The sequence below is a fragment of the Urocitellus parryii genome, unplaced genomic scaffold, assembly GCF_045843805.1.
Source record: "Urocitellus parryii isolate mUroPar1 unplaced genomic scaffold, mUroPar1.hap1 Scaffold_49, whole genome shotgun sequence".
Taxonomy (NCBI): domain Eukaryota; kingdom Metazoa; phylum Chordata; class Mammalia; order Rodentia; family Sciuridae; genus Urocitellus; species Urocitellus parryii.
Window position 1 is genome coordinate 2,086,039 of NW_027554054.1, and position 22,459 is coordinate 2,108,497.

At 32.4% G+C, this 22,459-nt stretch overlaps 1 non-coding gene across 1 annotated transcript; it reads right to left on the reverse strand.

Annotated features, from left to right (window-relative positions):
* Nucleotides 1–11,707: 11,707 nt before the first annotated feature.
* On the reverse strand, nt 11,708–11,812 carry LOC144252676 (U6 spliceosomal RNA). The gene has a single exon (XR_013343040.1). It is a non-coding gene; the product is annotated as a U6 spliceosomal RNA (small nuclear RNA).
* Between the last annotated feature and the right edge of the window lie 10,647 nt (nt 11,813–22,459).

Here is a 22,459-nt window from a genome sequence, read left to right on the forward strand (position 1 = left end):
TAAATTAACCAAATTATGCATTTTTTAAATCAGGATTTTCTTAGTTCCAGGAGTATTCTGTGTATAAAACCTATATTTAAACAACAAAACATTACATCTTCTCTTGTGTCCATATCAAGGAAATAAGAAAACTTTAAATTTCATAAGCTCTATCTAAAAATCAAAAGGCCTCCCTGGCAGAGAGCCTAGAGGAGCATGGAATATGTATATCTTACTTTCTTCATTCAACACCTAGTAGAGTGGCAGGTACCTGTGGGTGCTAAATAAATAATTTTGACAAAGATAATGATGACTGCGTATTGGCACTGAAAAAGAAGTTATGAAATTTGAATTGTGCTCTGCACTAAAAAAGTTTCAATCCTCTACTTCATAATGATTCAGCTGCTAGCATTTCTAAGTGTGCTACTTTTTGCACTTGGTTTTTCTTTTTAATGTCCATGATTTTCTATGCTATAAGGTGATTCCATAAACAGTAGAAACTAGAATAAATTCATTTTATTGTTTCATTACCTTTAGCAAAATGCAAATTTTAGTAACTTACTGAACCCATTGAAAGCTATATTTCACTGTAGTGGGATACATTGGGATGCACAAGTGATTGCTGTCAGTAATAGACAGACTGAGGCAAGAGGACATCTATTTCAAACTTCTACCCAAATTAGTAATACCCTCCATAGATATTCTCTCATCTTCCAGAACATTCATTCCAAAAAAAATCGACTTTCAGTATATTATATTTTATTTGGAGTTCTCCCCATGTTAGAAAATAGTTCACTCATTGAACTAAATCAGTTAATTCCTTGTTCACCCCTCACTCAATTTCTCAGTACATAATAGATTAAATCGCATTTATCTTTAATGTTACAGCTTTACATATAGTTAAATACTCATGATGTTTCTTACAAATAACGGACCCAGATGTGCCATTTGCCTTGAAAAGTACAAATTTATGCCTGTTGTCCGGGAAGAGCATTTGACTGCTGAAGGAATTGTGCCAAAGTATTTCATTTTAAAAATGAATTAGTACTATCAAGAATTGTATAAAATAAACTAGAACTGGTTTAAGAAACTTTAGTTTTCCCATCACCTGGCAAAGTATTATCTAATAGTATATGTGATATATATTCAGTAATAGAGTTATCAATTTAGCATGTGATTAAATTTGAAAAATGGCCAAAGATGAATCATCACTCTTTTACTAAAGCCAGTTGCTAATAAAAACACAGTGCTACAGAATAGGATAAGATAGGGGTAACTAATTCCAGTCTTGTGTAATAGTAGGAAAATTATTCAGCCATGATTCTCCTGTAAGCTATTTGATATGCCAATCAATTTACTTAAGCTCGTGATATTCAGGAAACTGCTAAGCTATAAGTTAATATGACTAGTAGGAAATGTGTCAAATTATCAGTGAGATATATATGGAATATAAATGGTACATGGAGTGAGTAGTAGTATCATAAAGCAAATAATGAAAAATCTAAATGCCTTTGCAAGACCAGCTTAATAAATTCCATGCACATTACAAATTTTCAACTATTTATTTTGCTCTTTAATTATACTTGTTATTTTTCTTTTGTGTGTGATTCTCAAAAAATTCAAGGTGGTTTTACTGAAAAATTAACTTAATTACATCTCTAAACAAATTTGGTAAAAAATATGAATTTTTACTAATTTTGAAAATCTGAAAGATGGCAACAATATATGCAGTTGTAGAAAATGCATTTCTATATCACTCTACATTATGGCATTTTACTTAGATAAAAAGTTTTACTGTTATATTCATTTTGCACATTTTCATCTTTAAAATGCTTGAATGCTTTGTAAGTGCAGTTAAAAAGTTATATATGGAAAAATAACTCATTTTATTGATATAGCAATATTAGTAATAATATCAATACCTACATAATCAATTTTAGTGAATCACAGAATTATTGGAGAAAATGTTTTTGAAATGAACAACCCTATGAAACCAAATACAGATTAAATTGGTTGGGTAAATACATCATTTATAATTGCATCTAAATGAGCAGTGATATTTTAGTTACTGAAATAGACTTTATAAGTGTCAAAATTTGCATAGGCAAGAGTCTCTGAACTACATAATTTTTGTGATGAAGCTGGTGTTTAATAATAATAAATATTAAATAATAATTTCTTTCATATAAAAGTGTGTATATTTACTCTTTGTTGCCTAACATCTGTTGAATTTTAGAAAGGTTTCAAATTATGAGAAACATAATTCATATATCGCTTTCAGTAAGCTATAATTCCTACCTTTCATGAATCAGTCGTTCTCTTTTGGTCATATTTGTTTCACAATCAGTTCAAACTCTTTAATAAAAGAATTTGGTTAGTGATAAAATGGATCAGCTTTTGAAGGTTTAGAGAATTTTTAAAGTTGAAAATAAATCCAGAATTTAAAAGATAGAATTTGTAGCAATTAAGAGTAGACTAGTACCTATCAGAGCAAGGCAGGGTTACAGTTATATAGGAATAAGAAGCTCTTGTGTGTGACTGCATAGTAAAGTGAGTATAGATAAAAATAATATACCATATATTTCAAAAAGATTGAAAATCGGATTTTGAATGTTTATATGATAACTGAATGATAAATGATATGAAAGATATGTTTAACTTGGTTACATATCACACAACGTATACATACATTGAAATATCACATTATAACACATGTTTAATATTTATATACAAATTAAAAGTAAAGTTTAATAGAAAATAAAGTTTGTCAAATACTACAAAATGGATGAACCTTTGTAAGTCAAATGAGTCAGTCACAAAAAGACCAACTTCATGACAGTACTCATATGAGGTACTTAGAGAAGTCAAAATCTGTGAAAGCCCCACAGGAAGGCAAAAATAATTGCTGTTTCATGAGTACTGAGTTTTGGTTGGGAAACTTTACAAAGTTCTAGAGATGGATTGTGGTATTGTTTGCACAATAATAGAATCATCCTTAATGTTACAGAACTTTACATGTAAAATGGTTAAAATAGAAAGCATTGTAATGTATATTTCAACACAATAAAAAGTGCCTCATGTCAAAATGAAAAATACTATTTACAGAAAATTTATGTTTGTTCTCTTCTGATATACATGACAGTAGAATGTATTTAGACATATTATACATACATAGAATATAACTTATTCTAATTAGGAACCCATTCTTGTGGTTGTATGTGATGTGGAGTTTCACAGAATATATTAAAATATATTACAGTGAAATTAAGAGATTAACAAATTGATCAATGAACATTAAAGAAAGTAAAAAAAAACTTAATTCTGAAATTCTATAATTGTTTTTTAATATACATGTTTGGACAAATATTTTATATAAGTACTATTTTTATTGGGTGAATTTACATTCTATACTGAAATAGAATTCAATTCAAATGGTCCAAAATTTGCCAAACTCAAAATGGCAAAATTTTAAAAGTAAAAATTAAAAGATTCATTTTATTCAAGAAGTTTTAGATGTATCTTTTTTAGAAAGTTTCTCTAAATAAAGATTAAAAAAATCTGAAAATTTAAGGGATGAACTTTTATCTACTTAAATATGACCTAAAAAAAAAAGATGGAGGATATTTTCCTTTTAGCACAATTCTCTGAAATTTCCATGTAAATTAGAATTATATAGTTAAAAATATTAAGAGAATTAATTGAAAAATAGTAATTTTATTATAAATAAACCACAAATTTAAAGACTATAATTTCATTGAAAATAAAAGTAGAAACATACTGGAAAATACTATACTAAAATATCATAAAATAATACTCTGATATTCTACTATTCTTTTCACCTGCATATTTTGAAATAAACTCAACTTGATTTTAACATTCTATCATTTTTATATATTGCTAGATTTATTACGTTGTTAAAACCTTTTGCGTTTATGTTTCTGAAGAATACCTTGATATTTTTTCGTCTTTTTAAAAATAAATTCAATAGCATTTCTTAGAAGATTTATGTTGGCTGGCTTCATGAACTTAATGTGGAATACATAAATAGGTGTAATATACAGTCTCACTGTTTCTGAAACAATTTTATTGACTAGACTAGAAGTGTGAATGCTTGGGTGTGAATGTTATATATACAACGAAGTGTGTATTCATGGTTTATAAACTAATTAATATTATGTACCATTTTTATGAGAAAACTGGAGTTAATAATTATGTAATATGATAAGCTGCATAAACCCTCAGGAGCAGTTGCTTCAATTGAAAATAGGCAACTTGCTTAATATCATAGTCCATCCAGAGAGCAGCCTGTTTCCACTAACTAAAGAGGGAATATGATGCCAAGTCCTCACATCTCAACTGGGAACAACTCTGAAGGACTATTCCAGCTCCAGAGCTCTCCATGGGGTAGATCAACACTATTGATGAAAAGGCATTACACGTACTCTCCCTTTTGTTCTTTTCTGCTTAATTTTTCTTCCTTTCAAATATGTTGGCCTCAAGAGATTGCTCCTATAAACATTTTAATTGTTAACCTCCTACCACAAGAAATCTAACTCTTAAAAATAATAATTAAAATCAAGTTTCTGGTGAGGATAACATTATATTCAATGTACAAAACACTTGAAGTAGTGTCTGGAACATAATATCACTGAATTTCTAGGATGAGTGATTAATTTATTTGAAAATGGCCTTTGAAAGGACCTTTCCTTAGGACAATAAGAGATGATAAGCAACAAATATGTCAAGAATGTCTTCTTAAAGTTGGAAGAGCAAGGAGCCAATTTATTTAATTACATACTGGAGAATGTGTTATAATTTATATTATAAATGTGAAGACCTAAAGTAGGTAAGGATTCTAACTCTTATTATCCAACCTAAATACTTCTAATTCAAGAGGAAAAGCCTAGATTAACTGACAATAAAAGCTAATTATACTAAATGTAGTAAAGAAAGGTAAGCTTCAATTGCATATTTGTCTGCAAATGTATAATAAATGTTTCCAAGTTTTAGTGGGCTGAAACAACTAGTTCACTTAGCTTACAATGCTGTGGTTCAGCCATTCAGAGAGGGCTCAGCTGGACAGTTTGTTCCTAATTCATGTGGCCTCAAGTGGCATGACTGGTGCTAGATAATCCACTTTTGAGATGACTTTCTCTTTCACTTGGTTGGTTTCTCTGTTCCCTGTAGCCTCTTTCTCTTTCTCCACATGGTACTTTATCTTTCAGAGCTACTCAAAACTGGTCTACTCTGCAATTTCTGGTTTAGGATTTTGGCAATAATTTCCCATTGCTCTTCATTCCACCTTCTGAGCTTTTGGTTCAGTTCTTCCTTTTCCATTAGAAATGAGTACTGTTCATATGAAGGAAGCTTGTCAGCCTGATTTCTGCCTCAAGAAGTTTAAGGCTCAAAATCCTCTTTGCATTTCATGTTAGTCTTGTTAGCCTCAGCTGGTAAAATATATTTAAAATTTTGTGTTTTATGCATATGAGATATTTTATGCATATGAGGTTTCAACTTACTCCAATGTATGAAATTTATTTCTTGGGCTGGGGTTATGGCTCAGTGGTAGAACACTTACCTAGCATGTACGAAGCACTGGGTTCAATTCTCAGCACCACATAAAATTAATAAATAAAATTTTAAAAAAAGGTATTGTGTCCAACTATAACTAAAAAAAATATTTTAAAATCATCATTTCTTTGCAAGATAAGTCCTCTAATACCTTGGATCAAAAATCAAGGTATTATGTGACATTATCTTCAAGTTTCTTATGTATAGTTTTTTTCTAGTTAAAAGGGTTAATGTGGTAGGTTATTAAGGGTTCTCAGAGAAACTATTTCATGGCAGAAGAATTCTGAGAATACTATTGCAAGATTCTTGGGACAGTTAATAGACATGTTCTTAAAATTTTCTGAAGTCTCTGCATACAATCTATTATTATATTTACTCTGAAGCCTGCTTTATTGATACCACACCAGCTTTAATTCTCTCACTGAAAGCACTTCTTGAGAATCTTTACTAAGAGCTACTGAAGATGAAAACTAGTTTTATTTCTGAAACTGGCAAGTCTTGAGTGCTTTATAGTTCCTGTAAATTCTGTTTAAAAACTAAACAGATCCTTCTTTCATTATCTCTCAATATTTTATCAAAAGTATCTAGAAAAAGAAGAGTAAAACTTTTTAATATTGTCCACAAATCTTCTAAGCAATAAAAATATCCATTATTTAGCCATTTTATTATCTACATTACCATAGGTAACAAGATTGCTAAAATTTTTTCTACTATTTTTGAAAATTCCCTTTTCTCTAGGTTCTAATATTATTATTTTCCATTTATTGTTGAAATAATTATCAAAAGTCTTTCCAACTTCCAGTTTCTGATTCACATACAATCCAAAGCAATACAAATTAAAACAGATTAAAACCAACTACCAAAACTATCAAAATATCTTCCAATTATAAATTTTTCAATTAAAATTGAAACCCAAGTTTGTCCACTAGTGCTAGGCGTTGGGGTGTGTGTAAACTGCAGGCCTTTGCAGCTGAGAAAGCCCATTTTAGTGTTGGCATAAAATCAAGGCAGGGGCTGTCTGCCAGTGTCAACTCTGAGGATCACAGCTGGTAAAGCAGGGTTCTTCTTCACCATTCTTCATGAATGGCATGTTTGTGCTCTTAATGGCAAGCCATCCCTCTAGTATCACTCTAGACCCCAGCAGCTTACTGCCAATTACTTTATGGATTTTTGTCTTACAAATTTAACAAATGAAATCCACAGACAAGAGTAAGTGAGTGAGTGTAAAAGAGTAGGATTTATTCTAGAGGAGGAAAAAAGAGACAGAGCTCTTACAAGATTAGAGGAGACCTAAAAGTAATTGCAGTTTAGTGTACTAGTCTAGAGATTTTTATAGCTCTTGGATCAATGTTATTGGTCCCAACTTATGTAGAACAGGCTTTGGGAAGTATCAATATTATTGGTTAAAATTTTTACAAATCAGATCTTGGAAAGCATCACAAATTGGTTAGCCATTGAGGAACTTTCCTGCAATCTCCATTCAGGTCTGTCTCCATTTCCGTTTTCCTGCTGCTCATTGGGAACCAGGAGGTTGAGGACAGTGGATTATGGAAGTTCGGTGCTTGAGCGCAGCTATGATGTGATGTGTAGAGTAGACCTCCACATGAGGCTGGGCCAGGACAAGACTGAAGCAGTGCTATAGGTTAGCATGCTCTGGCTTGCTTCTGCAGTGACTCACTGTCCCTCAGGCTCATGCCAGCATTGTGGTCTTCCCACAGCTGTGGCTTGCACTCAATGCCTGCATTCTGGTCTGCTTGGCTGCAACTCTGGAACAAGGGTTTGGCTTCAAAACTATCCTAAAATTTAGAGGTTTAATATAACTTCTTTATTTTGCTCATAATCTTGTGGCTCAGAAATTAAGGATGGTTTCTACTAGGTAATTTATCTGATCCAAATGACATCAACTGCTATAGCTAAACTAGAATAATTCACTTAAAAGATAGTTTTTTTTTTTTTAATCTCACAGGTCTAGTGCTTTGGTATTTCTTAGTTGATCTATCTTTCCATGTCATCTCCTCCTCCCATACTTCTCCACATGGTCTGTGTTTCTCAATTGTAGTAATTAAGTAGTATTCCAACTGCAATACACTGTCATGTGCATTCTAGTACAAGATTTTTAAGAATACACATCCCAGTTCCAACAGAAGCTGTAAAACATTACCTAGTTCCAATGTCACTTCTGCTAAATTCTATTAGTTTCACAAGTTTCTAAGATCACTCTATAATCAAACATAGGAGGAAAAAATCCAACTCCCAATGAAAGAATAGTTTGCATTTGTATAATTAATTATAATCATGAAATAAGTAAACCAATATAAAACCTAATAAAACTTAATATACATTTATATATATATATATATATATATATATATATATATATATATATATATAAAATGAATAGCCAAAGCCTTACTGTTTAATATGATACAAGCATTTATTTAAATAGTTAATTTGCAAAAACTATATTCAACTAACTTTTTTGAAATAATTCAGTCCTTTATATATAAATCTCTAATATGTGGAAACAGTTTCCTAGATAATTTTGAACAATCATAGTATGAAAAGATATCCTTTAGAAATTGATTGCCTTAGGAAAATTTAACCCTCATTTACCTTCAGAAGTTGAGAGGTAACTCTATTAAGTACAGAACCAACCTCTCCAAACTTGAACTAGCATAAAGTTCTATAAAGATTCTGGCAATAAAAGCAAAGGCCAATTCACTTAAGAAATCTGATTCTCAAGTGGACAAGGTTAAGAATAAAGTTCAAAAGTGACTTTTCTTAAAAATGCAAAGAATTAATGGCCAATGATTTCTTATTTTCAAAGCCTGATCTCTTGGGAAGAGAACAGGACCCTGAACAAGTACTAATGGGTCTGTGCCCTCAAGGCAAGATTGGCCTTTCAGTGGTTTGGAGTTTCTTGTGTAAGATTCCCTGAGCCTTTTAAAAATGAATGCATTCTCTGAATCTAAGAATTTTCTCAAAAATGTGGAATCGCTTTACTAAACACTATAAAACTTGGTGTCAAGGGATAAGACCACACATTATTAGACTCATCCACCTACAGTAAAAAAAAAAATGAGAAAAACAACAACAATGACAAGAAAAAAAGCAGTTATTGTTCCTGCTCTAATGTCAGAGCCTTATTATGGAAGGGAAAGTCCTGGTTGGGTTTCTAGAGGATTGGCATTGAAACCTCCACCATAAATCTTCAGTTCACTCTCTCAAAAATTCATGCAAAAGAGATCTGGAGATGACACAAATATTACTAAAGAAAAAAGGACTTGAAATCAGTGACACTGTGATATTACTAATGAAAATAATAATTTAAGACTTCTAAAGTAATCTTCTATTTTTGGTTTCAATTTACTGACCACACTGTTGCCTTACTTGGGGGGTATAATGTACACTCAAAAGGTTCATTGTTCCATTGTGATCATTCTGAGTTAGGAACCAAGGACTCAATTGTTTTCCTTTCTGGGGTTTTATTCTCCTGTTCTTTTTCTTCGTCTAATATAAGCAGACAATGATTATTTATTTTTTTAAGTATTGGTAGCAACAATAGTGCTGCCATTTATGAAGACCTGGTATAAAGTCTGTGATATGCTAAATGATTTGCATACATATATTAACTTTATAATATTTTTTTAAATATTAGGGGGGAAAAAGGGAGAGAATTGAACAACAGCAGATGAGGTAGAGAGGGAAGATGGGAGGGGAGGGGAGGGGGGATAGTAGGGGATAGGAAAGGTAACAGAATACAACAGTCACTAATATGCCATTATGGAAAAATGTGAATGTGTAACCCATGTGATTCTGCAATTTGTATTTGGGGTAAAAATGGGAGTTCATAACCCACTTGAGTCAAATGCATGAAAGCTGATATGTCATGAGCTTTGTAATGTTTTGAACAACCAATAAAAAAAAAATTCTATTTTAGACTACAGAGCAGTGCTTAAAAGCCTTCAGTCATTGTCCTAACCTGAACAATCTCACACCATCTTGCTTTTCTCTGAGTCATTCTCGCCTGCAATTGTCTGCGATTACATGAACTACAGGTCTGATATATATATATATATATATATATATATATATATATATATATATAGAGAGAGAGAGAGAGAGAGAGAGAGAGAGAGAGAGAGAGAGAGATGAGTTGAAACTACCACCCAGGGAACAGAAAATTCTCACCACTCCTAACAAGGCTCACCATGGCCAATCCTGGGATAATGATCATCTAGACCATACTATGACAAAGATGGCTTGACTATGCATACTTCCATCCCCCTTCCCCATATAATCTAGGAGTTCATGTTAATACCACCAAAGATAGGATTGAGGACACAGGCCCTTTGACTTCCTGACATAGATGTATTGACTATTTTTTTTCTGACTTATCATTTTTTGGGGGGTGGGGTGGGTCCTGAGGATTGAGCTCAGGGGCACTTGACCACTAAGCCAAATCCCCAGCCCTATTTTGTATTTTATTTAGATATAGGGTCTCACTGAGTTGTTCCTTTTGATATTAGGGGTGAATAGCCCAAAACTGGTTTGTTAGGATTCCTGAAATCAAGACTCCTTGACTACATCTTTGGTAACAAACATTGTTGACTAACATTTAGGACTTTTGATGTAACAATGTGAAAAATTGTCACTTATTGTTTCTAAAATAAATATTATTATCTATAAATAAAGATTAATTTGTAGGCAGTTATTGTATCTGTTTATATTATTATATAAGGTCATATACTTGAATATCTCTTGTAACCTGAAAGTTTTACAATCATTGAAACATGTATTCATAATTAATATATCTTATTTATCATTTAAAAAAATGACAACATTTTTTTCATAGTCTGTTCTTTTGCTTTGTTTTGTTTTTGACAAATTAATTATTTTTATTATCCTTCCTTTTAAGAGATAAAGAAGCAAATCTTGCTATAGGGTGATTATGTTAGCAAACCTAAAGAGACCACCAAACATAAAAGGTCTCTTAAGGAATACTTCTTATTTGAGCTTATATGTAGGACAAGTAAAATTAAAAAAACATTGTGTAGGACAAACAGTGATTAGGAAATCAGAACCTTTGAACTCACATTATTGGGAACTTCCTTTTTTAAGAATATTTAAAGAGTATTAAGAATAAAATCATGGCATTTGCAGGGAAGTGGATGGAGTTAGAGAAGATAATGCTAAGTGAAGTTAGCCAACCCCAAAAAAACAAATGCTGAAGAATGTTTTCTTTGACATAAGGAGGCTGATTCATAGTGGGATAGGGAGCAGGAGCATGGGAGGAATAGATGAACTCTAGATAGGGCAGAGGAGTTGGAGGGGAAGAGAGAGGGCATGGGGTTATTAATGATGGTGAAATGTGATCATTACTATCCAAAGTACATGTATGAAGACACAAATTAGTGTGAATATATTATGTATACAACCAGAGATATGAAAAATTGTGCTCTCTCTGTATAATAAGAATTGTAATGCCTTCTGCTGTCACGTATAAATAAAAAAATACATTAAAAAGTATAATTTTGTTTTCTTATTAATTATAATATTACATGGAAGCAAATATGAATTATACTTTTTAATATTATCTAGAAATATTTTATAGTAAAAATTAGAAAAAATAACTTGTTAGTAAATATATTCATATGGAATACAATTAGTTAAATGTCAATATTTTATTATTTAAATGTATATTATTCGTAAATCATAATTATAGCTTTAATAGATACAGGAATCTACAAACAATTTTTTTTAAAAAAATATGTTAATTTTTATATAAATGAACTTCAATTATTTTCTTAAGAAATAGACAAACCATATCCATTATCTTATGCATTCATACATTTTTTATGTTATAGTAAGAGCCATCTAAAATACTTTTAACTAATTACATCTTTATCTGAAGTAATCAATTCTATTTTTATCCATGAGAGACAGTTAGAAAAACTAGAAGATAAGAAATAAACTCCCTAATACTTAACAATTTTCACCAATGTATACTAATTATGCATATTAGTGATATTCATTATGACATATGCATACATGCACATAAAATTATTTGGTCAATTTCATTCCTCAATACCACACTTGTCCTCCCCTCTGGAGTTTCTCTTCCATTTTGATGAGATCTTTTTTCTTCTTCTCTCTAAAAAATGTGGACAACATCATGAATTTGCTTGTCTTCTCTATGCAGGAGTGATGTTAATTTTTTCTGTATGATATCAAATTTAGCTTATGTTTTGCTGAAATGAGCATTAACCTCAATTCTTTGTTTGTGAGCATATATTGCAAAACAGCTTTACAAATTTTAAAGTGACAAGAAAGATACACAAACTTGGCAACATCACAATGTATTCACACATTGTATAACATACAGGAAAAGGCAAGTAACAAAGTTGAGTTGCTAAAGTTTATAACTTTTTACAACTTTTTCTTACTTTAAAAGTATTTTGTTACAAAAAAAATTATTGAATTTAATATTTTTCTAATGTGTTAAAATGAATTAAAAAATCTAGAAATTGCAATTTGTACTGACAGATTAAGCCTTTGTTATTTGTAATATTTAAATTATATATTCCATTTTTAAATACCATATATTATTGTAAGTTAAACAGAACCTCTTTTTTTCTATTTGAAGTCTTACTTGTGTAAGCAATGAGAATTTATTTTATTTAAAAAATCAACATAGGAATTTTTTTTAAAGTTGAATCAAGAGTGAGTCTTTATACCATGTTTAGAAGTACTCTTCTTATTTAGAATCATACTTCTTTTTCTCACCTTGTAACTACTGAATACAACTATTTCTCATTTGTATCTTCTGCTGATGGTTTTTGTTTTTATAAATCAACCAGTGCCTTGAACTTCCACAATAAAAGTTACAAATGTTTTAATTCTTTTAAACACTCCAAATTTTACTTTAAATACATATATGCTTAGATTGCATCACTAGTGACAAACAACTTGTTCAATTACTATTAAGTATATCAAGAGGAAGGGAAAAAAAAGAACAGAAACATATGTGCATATAAATACATGCACAGAGGAAGGAAAATTAGAGGAAGAAAGCATTAGAATATATTAAATTGTCTATTAAATTGTCACTGTAGAAGCTAATTACTTTTCCTCTGCAAGAAAAAGGGAATGATTAGTTACAGAATGCCTATTTTAAAAGCTTCACACACATACACACACACACACACACACACACACACACACACTCACTCCTCACAAAGAAGAAAGTTATTATATCTTATTTAAATTAAAAAATCTCTCCCCTGAGTAATCCATCTTTTAGATGGATCTACCTATGCACTTTTCTCATGAGGGCTTCTACCATTTTGGTCCGAAGGCACCTTTCAAGTGAACAAATTTGTTTGCCAAAAGTTCCTCAAAATTGCCACTTTAATTGTAAACATTTCTAGTGAGATGTCTCAAAGTATTCAAATGATTGGAGGAATGAACACTTATGAAAATACAGCAACAGTTTTCTCTGGGATTTTTAGCTGGTACCTGCATATTGCTAAAGTGGCAGGAAATGAAAAGTACAGGTGAGCACCCCCTATAAAATGAGATGAATGAATGCAAGCACTCTTGCCTCAGGCTAAAGGACCTGGAAGTGGAAAAACAGAGGATTTTCACCAAAGATAATGATGACAATGGTGGCCTTATAAAGGCTTTTGCAGCACTATAGTACAAAAGGGCAGAATGCTAAAGAAGGGAAAATTCACTCAATTTTTTTTTTTCAATTCAGAGACCTCATTACTAAATAAGAGTGGAGGACACCAAAATACTGTTTTTGAGGGCAAAGATATTGTTTTTCTGGTTAAGAATTGAGTGCCTCTGTTAGTTTTGGCATTCTCAGATCATTAAAATATATATTTTCTAGTGATTCCACAAAGGAAAGCAAATTAAGTCTCCAATTTTAACATAGGTACTTGAAGAGTGGACAAGATTGACCGAATTAGTCTGGCAGTAATATGATGCTATTTGTGTGAAATTTTGAGGACCACACTTATTAGGATGAAATGCTTATTGAAGCATTTCAAAAATTCTTGGAAGACTATTTTTTACCTCATTGAAAAGGGTTTTTGTAAAACAAAAACAAAACAAAACAAAACATGGACTCTTATAATGAAATAATAAAGCATCATATATCATGTTTCCCTGATAACTACATTATAGAACAGGACAATGTCTTCTGTAATAGAACTAATTATTCTATAGAAAGCCAGAGAAGAATGAATAGGAAAGAAAAATAAATAAATAAATGTTGGAAGGGTTGTTTGCTAGTGTTAGAATTTTCTGCTGTTTCCAAATCAAGTCTTAAAATTTGCAAATAGATCTATTTATTAGATATATCACTAAAATGTGAATAATTGAACAAAATAGTCTTTATACCCTCAGTTAAAAACATAGGGTTCTCTCTGTCCCTAGTTATATTTCCCAATGTTATTTCTCTTTAGAGTTTCTTCAGATTGAAAGGTTTTTTTTGTTTGTTTGTTTTTTGTTTTTCCTTGCTATTCTCTGGTATAAAATACACCTTAATAAGAAGGAAGTCACCTTGGGGCTGGGGTTGTGGCTCAGCAGTAGTGCCCTCGATAGCACTTGTGAGGCCCTGTGTTCGATCCTCAGCACCACATAAAAATAAATAAAGGTAATGTGTCCAACTACAACTAAAAAATAAAATAAATATTAAAAAAGCAGGAAGCCACTTTAATAAGAAGGAAGCCAAACTTGACACAGAAAATTTAGAATAAAAGACTTTTTGATAAAAACATTAAATATATACAAAAAAGTAAAGGTATAAATATTACTTCATTTTAACTTCATTGATTCTTCATTAATGCTTATGTTAGTAGAAGTCTTAAAATATTTAAAGAAAAAAAGACAAAAAGATCTAAGGATCAAAATGGAATATCACACTATTTGAAGAATGCATAAGCTTATACATAATAATAGAACAAAATTAAGGACACATATTGCAACTGATAGGTAGCAAACAGTTATGATTCATAGATTCATGATGTTAAGGTGATAATTCTATAAATTCAGACTACTGTGCTGACCTCCGCCTGTGAACCTAAAGGACTCCTCAATTCCAGTAAAAAGAATACAAGTTACCCTGAACAGTGAGATTTTTGTGATCCTTCCACAGACCAGATTCCAAAACTTGGAGAGATAGGATAATTACAATGGGTCAGCATGGGCAAAAGTGACCCAGAGTTGCCTTGGATCTCTGCCATGCACAGTGGCGGCAAGGAAGTCTGATGTAATTCTGCCATCAGTCAAAAGTCAAAATGTGACTGGTGCAATGGCACACACCTTCTAATCCCAGCAGCTGAGAAGATTGAGACAGGAGGATCAGGAGTTCACAGCCAGCCTCAGCAAAAGTAAGATGCTAAGCAACTCAGTGAGACCCTGTCTCTAAACAAAATACAAAATAGGGCTGGGAATCTGGCTCAGTGGTCAAGTGCCCCTGAGTTCAATCCCAAGTACAAAAAAAAAAGTCAAGATGTGGACCTGGGTGTGACTTTCTGGAAACTTCCCTGGAACCCCACCAATAAAACTGGACAAGAGAAAAGGCACACTGTACTCTTCTGTCTGTGAAAACACACTTTTTTTTTTCTTGAGAGTGTTCCCCTTTCCCTTCTAGTATCCCTTGTAATGCTACTCTTAGCCACACACCTGAAATCTTACTAGTATGATTACTAGAACTGTTAATGAAACACAGCTGCTGTTTGGCTTCACAGTACTCACTTTCTCTGCAACACAGCTTGAAAGGAAAAGGAGGAACCAGGAGATGGGCAAGTGAGAAATGAAAGATGGAGACTAGCCAGAGATAAACAAAGCTGACAAATAAAGGCAAGTCTCTCTATAGATGGAGGGAGGCAAAACAGGCTTGGGGTTCTGGATTTTATGGGGCAGGCTCAGGGATTAGAGCCTGGCAGGTATTAATGCAGGCAGTTAAGGACGAGGTTGGTATGAGGGAGTGGTGAACCTTTCTCAGAAACGCCTTTGGGCAGGAAAGCAAAATTTTTTCTTAAAATGATGGCTGTCACTTAAGATGGCCATCCAGACGCTAAGCAAGGACCTGACAGAGCTAACAACAGAGTTTAACAAAGTTATGATAGGCAAAATTTCATAAAACAAATTTACTGAAAATTTAAATTATCAGCTGTGTTATTATTTGGGGGAAAAAGAGATTTACACACCACAATTATTTCAGTGATTACACTGTTGTCTATTTTTTTCTTCACCTTTGCAGCACATTTGCTTTACAGAGATGTCTAAATATTTTCTGCCTCCCTATTCCATATTCAAGAAACTACTCAGATTTTCACAGGCAACAGTCTACTTTTTTTTCCCCTGTTAAATCCTCCATCTCATCTTCCCTCTCCTCTCCTTTGTATGTTTTTCTGTTCTCTACCTAACTCACCAATTGGGTAATCTCACGGAGTCTTGACATTAAGTGACACGGTGTTAACTCATGTTTATAATTTTAGATGTCAATCTTCTAAATTCCATACTCATTTAAATAAGAAAGGATTTTAGATCAGTGATTGATGAGGAGATGATTCCATTGGTGAGAATCAGTTTCCAAGTTCTGTTCCCTACCCAGGTGTTGAAGATTGAAGATGGGAGAAACACTAAAGCAAGAACAAAACATTTTATTTAAAGGACAGAATGGAGAGAGGGACAGAGTTTCCTCTGCAGAACAGTGGTTCCAAGTTGGTGCCTGAAGGAGTGCCCTTTATATAGATTTTAGATTTCTTTTGTTCTCATGCATCCTCCACCTCTTTTTGTGTCTATGTAACCAGTGACCAAAAGGTGGGGTGATCCAAGGCCAAGAATGAAGCTGTCTTATATGTTAGGGGTGCACAGTCCTGAAGGAAAAAGCCCAGGGGGTATTAAAACTGCTTGCCAGGAGGAACAATCCCCTGAAGGCTTGGCAACCTTGGCAACAGGTTCGAGAAGGGAGAAGTTCTCTGGACCTATTAGAATTTTATCTCCTTTTGAATCAGCTGCCATCTTCCTGGCCCAATCATTCACTACTACATTGACTGTCCTTAATGTCTCTCCTTGGTGACTTGTTTAATAATGTATGTGGTTATCAAATAAAAGAGAATAATATCTTTGGGATACAAGATAATGAGTTTGAATTGGCCCGAAGGTGTTCAGTGACCAAAACACTTTTCTAAAATGTGCTCAATGTGATAAGAGGATTTAGGTTCTAAAATGATAAAGGATTTCAAATTGTCTAAACTTGATTTTGGTATTGAAGTCATGTGACTGCAGAGAATTTGAGGGGATTTTATAAAAATGAGAAGTGTGATTTCTCTATAATAACATAAAATCATAGTAGACTAATAAATAAAAGGAAGAGTACATTTACAAAACAATTTTAAGGAAATAAGAGGATAAAATTTAAAAAGTAATCCGACATGTTCCTAAACAACTTTTAAAAGTCTTATTACTTATTACATGACTCTTTATAAAGGGAAAACTTGAAAAGGTACATTAGACTAAGACCAAAAGCAAAAACAATAAACAAACAACAACAAAATCCCCCAAACATTTATTTGTTGTCTTTATTGCTTTTCCATGATGAAGTTGGTGAGGGTCATGATGCTGGTCTTAAGACTATTTAAATATTCTTGCATCTCAAAGCCAAAGAAATTTTCTTTAATAATTTAAAAAACTGAGAGGTGAGAAATAGAAAAGACAATGAGGAAGAGATTGATGATGAATGAAGTCGAGCATAGTCTCCATGAGGGAGCATAGACAAACAAACTTTCCAAACAACTGACAATAATAGGCAGAAGATGAATTAGAAAGAGACCTAGATAATTGATAACCTCATAGTCAACTCTGAATAATGAAGATGTGACTATAAATTAAATGAATGCTCAGCTTCTTTTCACATTTGCAAAATAGCCTTCTAAGAGATATCACTACCAACATACACAAAAAGTGCATTCCATATAATGTCACTTCAATTTCAACTGTGTTACGGATTTGAAATTAACTGATTCACACAAATAACATAAATTTCAAGATCAAATAGTTAAATCAAATCGACTATGACCCTTTTAAAAAGCCTAATACAAAAACCTTTTCAATGCTCATTTAAGCTTAATCCTTAAAACCTACACATTATATTTTGATGTATTTAGAGCCTAGCTATTTTTTCTCTGAATTAGTGGAAAAATTATGAGAAAAGAATGATAAACATGGCTCCTGTCTCATATCACTAATTTTGAAGGACTTCTTAAAGTTATTTCAAAGGCTTCTCTGCATGATAATTTTATTTCACAAACATAAAAGCATTTGATTGATAAGTTTTGATGGATTTATGCAAGGGGACCAATTAAATATATTATTTAGATATACTGTTGTCCTTGAAGCCATTCAAGCTGTAATGATAAAGCAAGTATTTTTCATATTATTTTTGTAATTAGTTCATATACAACATATATCTAAATATATAACTAAAAAGAGTACATGTTTATGTGATTTCATATTAGAAATTAAAAAGGAACTCCTCAAGTCAGATAACAAAAAAACTATAATTAAAACTGGAAAAAAAATCTTCATGAACTGAGCTATTAACTTAATATTTCCAATATAGAATAAATGCTCAAATGTTTAGGTAATATTCCCTTTACTTTGAATTCTTTCACCACCTTCCAGAGTGAGTGGGCTTTGCTTTTTATTAAAATAATATATTTTATACCTTCTTTTTCAATTAATTTGTTCTTTGGAACAATGGAATATAGGTAGATGAGTAAAATCAAAGATAGTACAAGATTTTTTGTTTGTGTGTTTGTTTTTGGTTCCAAGGATTGAACTTTGCTTTAATAACAACATTTTTTTTAAAAAGGAACATTTAGTGCATGCCTAGTTGTTGAAAGTTTTAAAAAATATTTTTTAGTTGTTGATGCACCTTTATTTATTTATTTATATATGGTACTGAGGATGGAACCCAGTGCCTCACACATGCTAGGCAAATGCTCTGCCACTGAACCACAACTGCAGCCCCTAATTGTTGAAATTTTCAAGATGAACTGGATGCAGCAACAGCATCTCTCTTAGGCTTAGATGGTCTTCCTTCATCAAATGCATACCTCAGTCTGCAGTGTTCTCTTTAGGTGCCTTATCTGACTAATCTCAGTGGTATATTTCATCTTTTATGTTTGGTGTTGCAGTTGTGCTTTCTTTTCTGCTTGGCAAAGTAGCTACATCTAAAGTTGGCAGACTATAGATTCACAGGAGAGACAAAATGGGTATACCTTATTACAGTGCTCTCAAAACAATGAAGTATTACTATTTGTCTTGCATCTGAGACTAAGACCAGAGAGTGCATCAATTTTTTTTTGCACACCGATATTTACATCTATAATAATTCTTATATATGTCATTGCTCCCTCTGCAAACCTTTTTCAAATTGGCCTTGGTACTAGTTTTCTTCATATCTTGAGGGAGTTGGCTTTCTTGAATTTTAAATTGTGAATTTTAAACTGTTAATTTTCTGAAAGCTGCATTTTATAATAAGATCTGTTGCATTATTATAAAATTAATATTAAATATATTTTAATTCTTTTTCTTGAATGATTGAATGCTCTAGACCTAACAGCATTTGTTCATTAGAGCTGTGCAATACATGGCAGGAACATCATCATGATTTCAAAGATATGCATAGTAAGGTGACTTATAAAACAAATGAAGACATGTAAAAGTATATGGCATTTATGAAAATTTTTATGTCAAAAATTACATAATTTTAAAATAAGCCAGTTGTTTGTAATAAAATATGTTTAAACAAATATCTAAATACCTAATATAAGTACTTTAATGCATATGTTAACAGTTAAAATGTTTCTGATACATTAAACATCTCATTAATCAAAGGCTTTATGGAACAGAAAAGCTGAGCTGTGACATAATGAGATTAGTTCCTTGTAAACAGAAATAAGGATTCTGACTGCACTGTGTGCAAACATGAACCTTGGAAGTTGAACTATAAATTAATTACTGAAGCCCAGGTCCCAGCCCCTGGCCCATGAAAAAAGTGGCAGCAGTGGCATATATAATTTGTAGAAGTAGTCAAATCAGTCATGTGAAGCTGCTCTGGCCATTGGATAAATAGTTTCTATAGATATGACAGCAAAAACCGATGCAAGTGTATGAAAGACTACCAGAATGAGAAATTGCAAGATAATCAAGAAGTATAGGAATCCAAAGTATATCCAGTAGAGAAAGATCTCTGTAATTTGAAAATACCCATCAACCTTCCCCATTGTGATGATTGAGTCTGGGGAGAAGAATAAGGATAAAGGCCTTCAAGTCCAGTCAATGGATGATGCATAAAATGAAACAACAGCAGCCAATGGCTCCAGTGAACAACTGGCATGGCCAGCCCAGGCATCCAAGTTTACTCCATTATACCCGTTAAGCAGAACTGGTGGACTTAAAAAATAATTTACCCAGGTGGCAAGAGAGAAAGACTATTATTTTTTTCTGTAAGAATTAGAGATAAACAGCATTCTGTGTTGCACCTTAAGAATGGAGAGGTTAGCATTGCTCCTTATAGTAGAAGTTGTAAAATGCTCAATGCCATGAGGCATTTAAGGACAAAAAAAGACCAAGTATGTTAGTACCTGGCCAGGCTTCCACAGGGCTGTATTTTTAGTGACTAGCCAAGGTTATAAACACTCATATTCAATCTATATACTCAAGGTCAAAAATATTTGTTTGTGAGCATGCTCTTACATCAATAAAATGTTGTTGATGTGCCTTCTTTGTCTGACCTGCATAAAAAAAAAAAGTTCTATTTAACAATTTGGGGCCTGAGGGATAGAAGCTAGAGGATGGTTCTGGGCTATTGCTGCCTTCAAAAGTAGCATTCCTACCATCCCAAAAGTTCCTCACATCTTCTTTCAACTGCTTGAGCCCAAAACCTTGTTTTTTGATATGAGCCCCTGCACAACAGCCACAGATGTGAAATCATTATTAATTTGAGACTATCACAAATATTCTGCTTTATGCAAGGAGCATTGTGTTGTTTTGTAGACATTCACCCAGATAAAATTCATATAGTGCAGATTTAGTATATTATTTATTTCAAATTACACATATGGCCTTAATGTTGTCTCACCCTCACTTTTTTTTTATGTAGTGTTTCATATTCTTCATTTACAAAACTTTTGTGATACAGATACAGTTCTTTTCTTGCAGTTTCCATAGCATCCTGCATTTTCATCATAACTGAAATTAAACATGCCTATCTTCAAATTTCTCCTGATAAGAAATTTAAAAAATATTGATTGTTCTTGATTTTTCAATTCAATTTTCAGCAATTTCCCAAGTTTATTTTGAATCCTTGCTATAAGCTTAAAATTTTTTCTCAAACATATTATCCCCATTGAATAAAAAGTTCATCAGATGTAAAAATTTTGTTTTTCTTTTTTTATTCTTTTTTTTTAAAGGGTGAGGAATGAATACATAACCCAGGGTAGTTCTCCTAAACCCCTGTATCACCAGGCTTTTTAAATTGTATTTTATTTTTAGTTTTCACACAAAGTCTTGCTTAGTTCTTAGGGCCCTCTTATATTATTTAGGCTGAACTTGAAATTGTGATTCTTCTGCTTAAGTCTCCCAAATTATCGAGATTGCTGACATGAGCCACATAGGTGCATAACCCCCCTCACGTTTTTGAATAAATGTCACTACGTAAAAATGTCACTACTTAAAAATAATAATTAATCATGGCTTCTAAAGAAGGTAAGTTTTGCCTTTGGGTCAGGCATATTTGATCTTGATATGTACTTAAAAATTGTGGGCACACAACAAAACATCTTTGTAAGATCCTGTCTCAAAATTAAAAAAGAAAAGAAAAAATTGAGGATATAGCTCAGGAATAATAATTCTCTCATTTTAACCACCAGTACTACACTCATATAAACACACACACACTCACACACACAAACACACACACACACACACACACACACACACACACACACACCCATACACACAGTACTTGTGGGATTTTGAAAATATTTTTTGACACTGAACAGCTGTATAAACCTCATCTATTACAAAAGGCAGAATTAGTGACATAATATCAGTAGTCCTTTAGCCTTATCTGTGTACAGAAATTTGGTAATGCGATTTTACTCCTACTCTAGCCAAATGCAGAATACATTCTACAAAATTTGGGTCAGGGCTCTTCTACTTTTTTATGGCTTATATAAAGTTGTGGCTATGAAAGAGTACTAGTCAGGTACCTAGTCAGGAAATATTTTTTAATGTTTTTGCTTTTGCTTTTAGAACACTGTTTCCTCAATGGGAACAAGCTCACATTAATTTATTAGATTCTGAGATATCATATGAGGAAGATTCAGGGTGCTTTTTTTGGGGCAGCAAGATCACCCTCTGAAGTTCAGTAATCTTAACAGCTAAACATATGCAGCAAAAATATTGCAGATGAATGCAGTTCAATCCAAATGTGAACTAGTAAGTTTTAGAGGGACTTCTTATACAGTTATATACAACAATATACATACTGGAGGGAAAATGTCAGGTTTTAATCAGATGTGGTACAGTGAATATCTGGAAAACAGCAGATATCTTTTAAGAAGTATTTTAATTTCTCTTATATAAGTCCATATTCCCCAGCCCTGATCCTTAGTCTTATAACAATGAAAATGGAACATCCTGCCTTTTGGACTTGATTCTGGGCCCACTCGCTTTAGGTTGGAGTCAGTGCCTGAGACTTATCCAATTAGTCTCTTAGGTGCCATTCTTTTAATCATTTTGTAGGCTTTCTGACATGGATCAGGAGCCCAAGTTTCTGTGCTAAGAAGAAGTTGAAAACAAATCACAGAGAGAACTCTGAGAA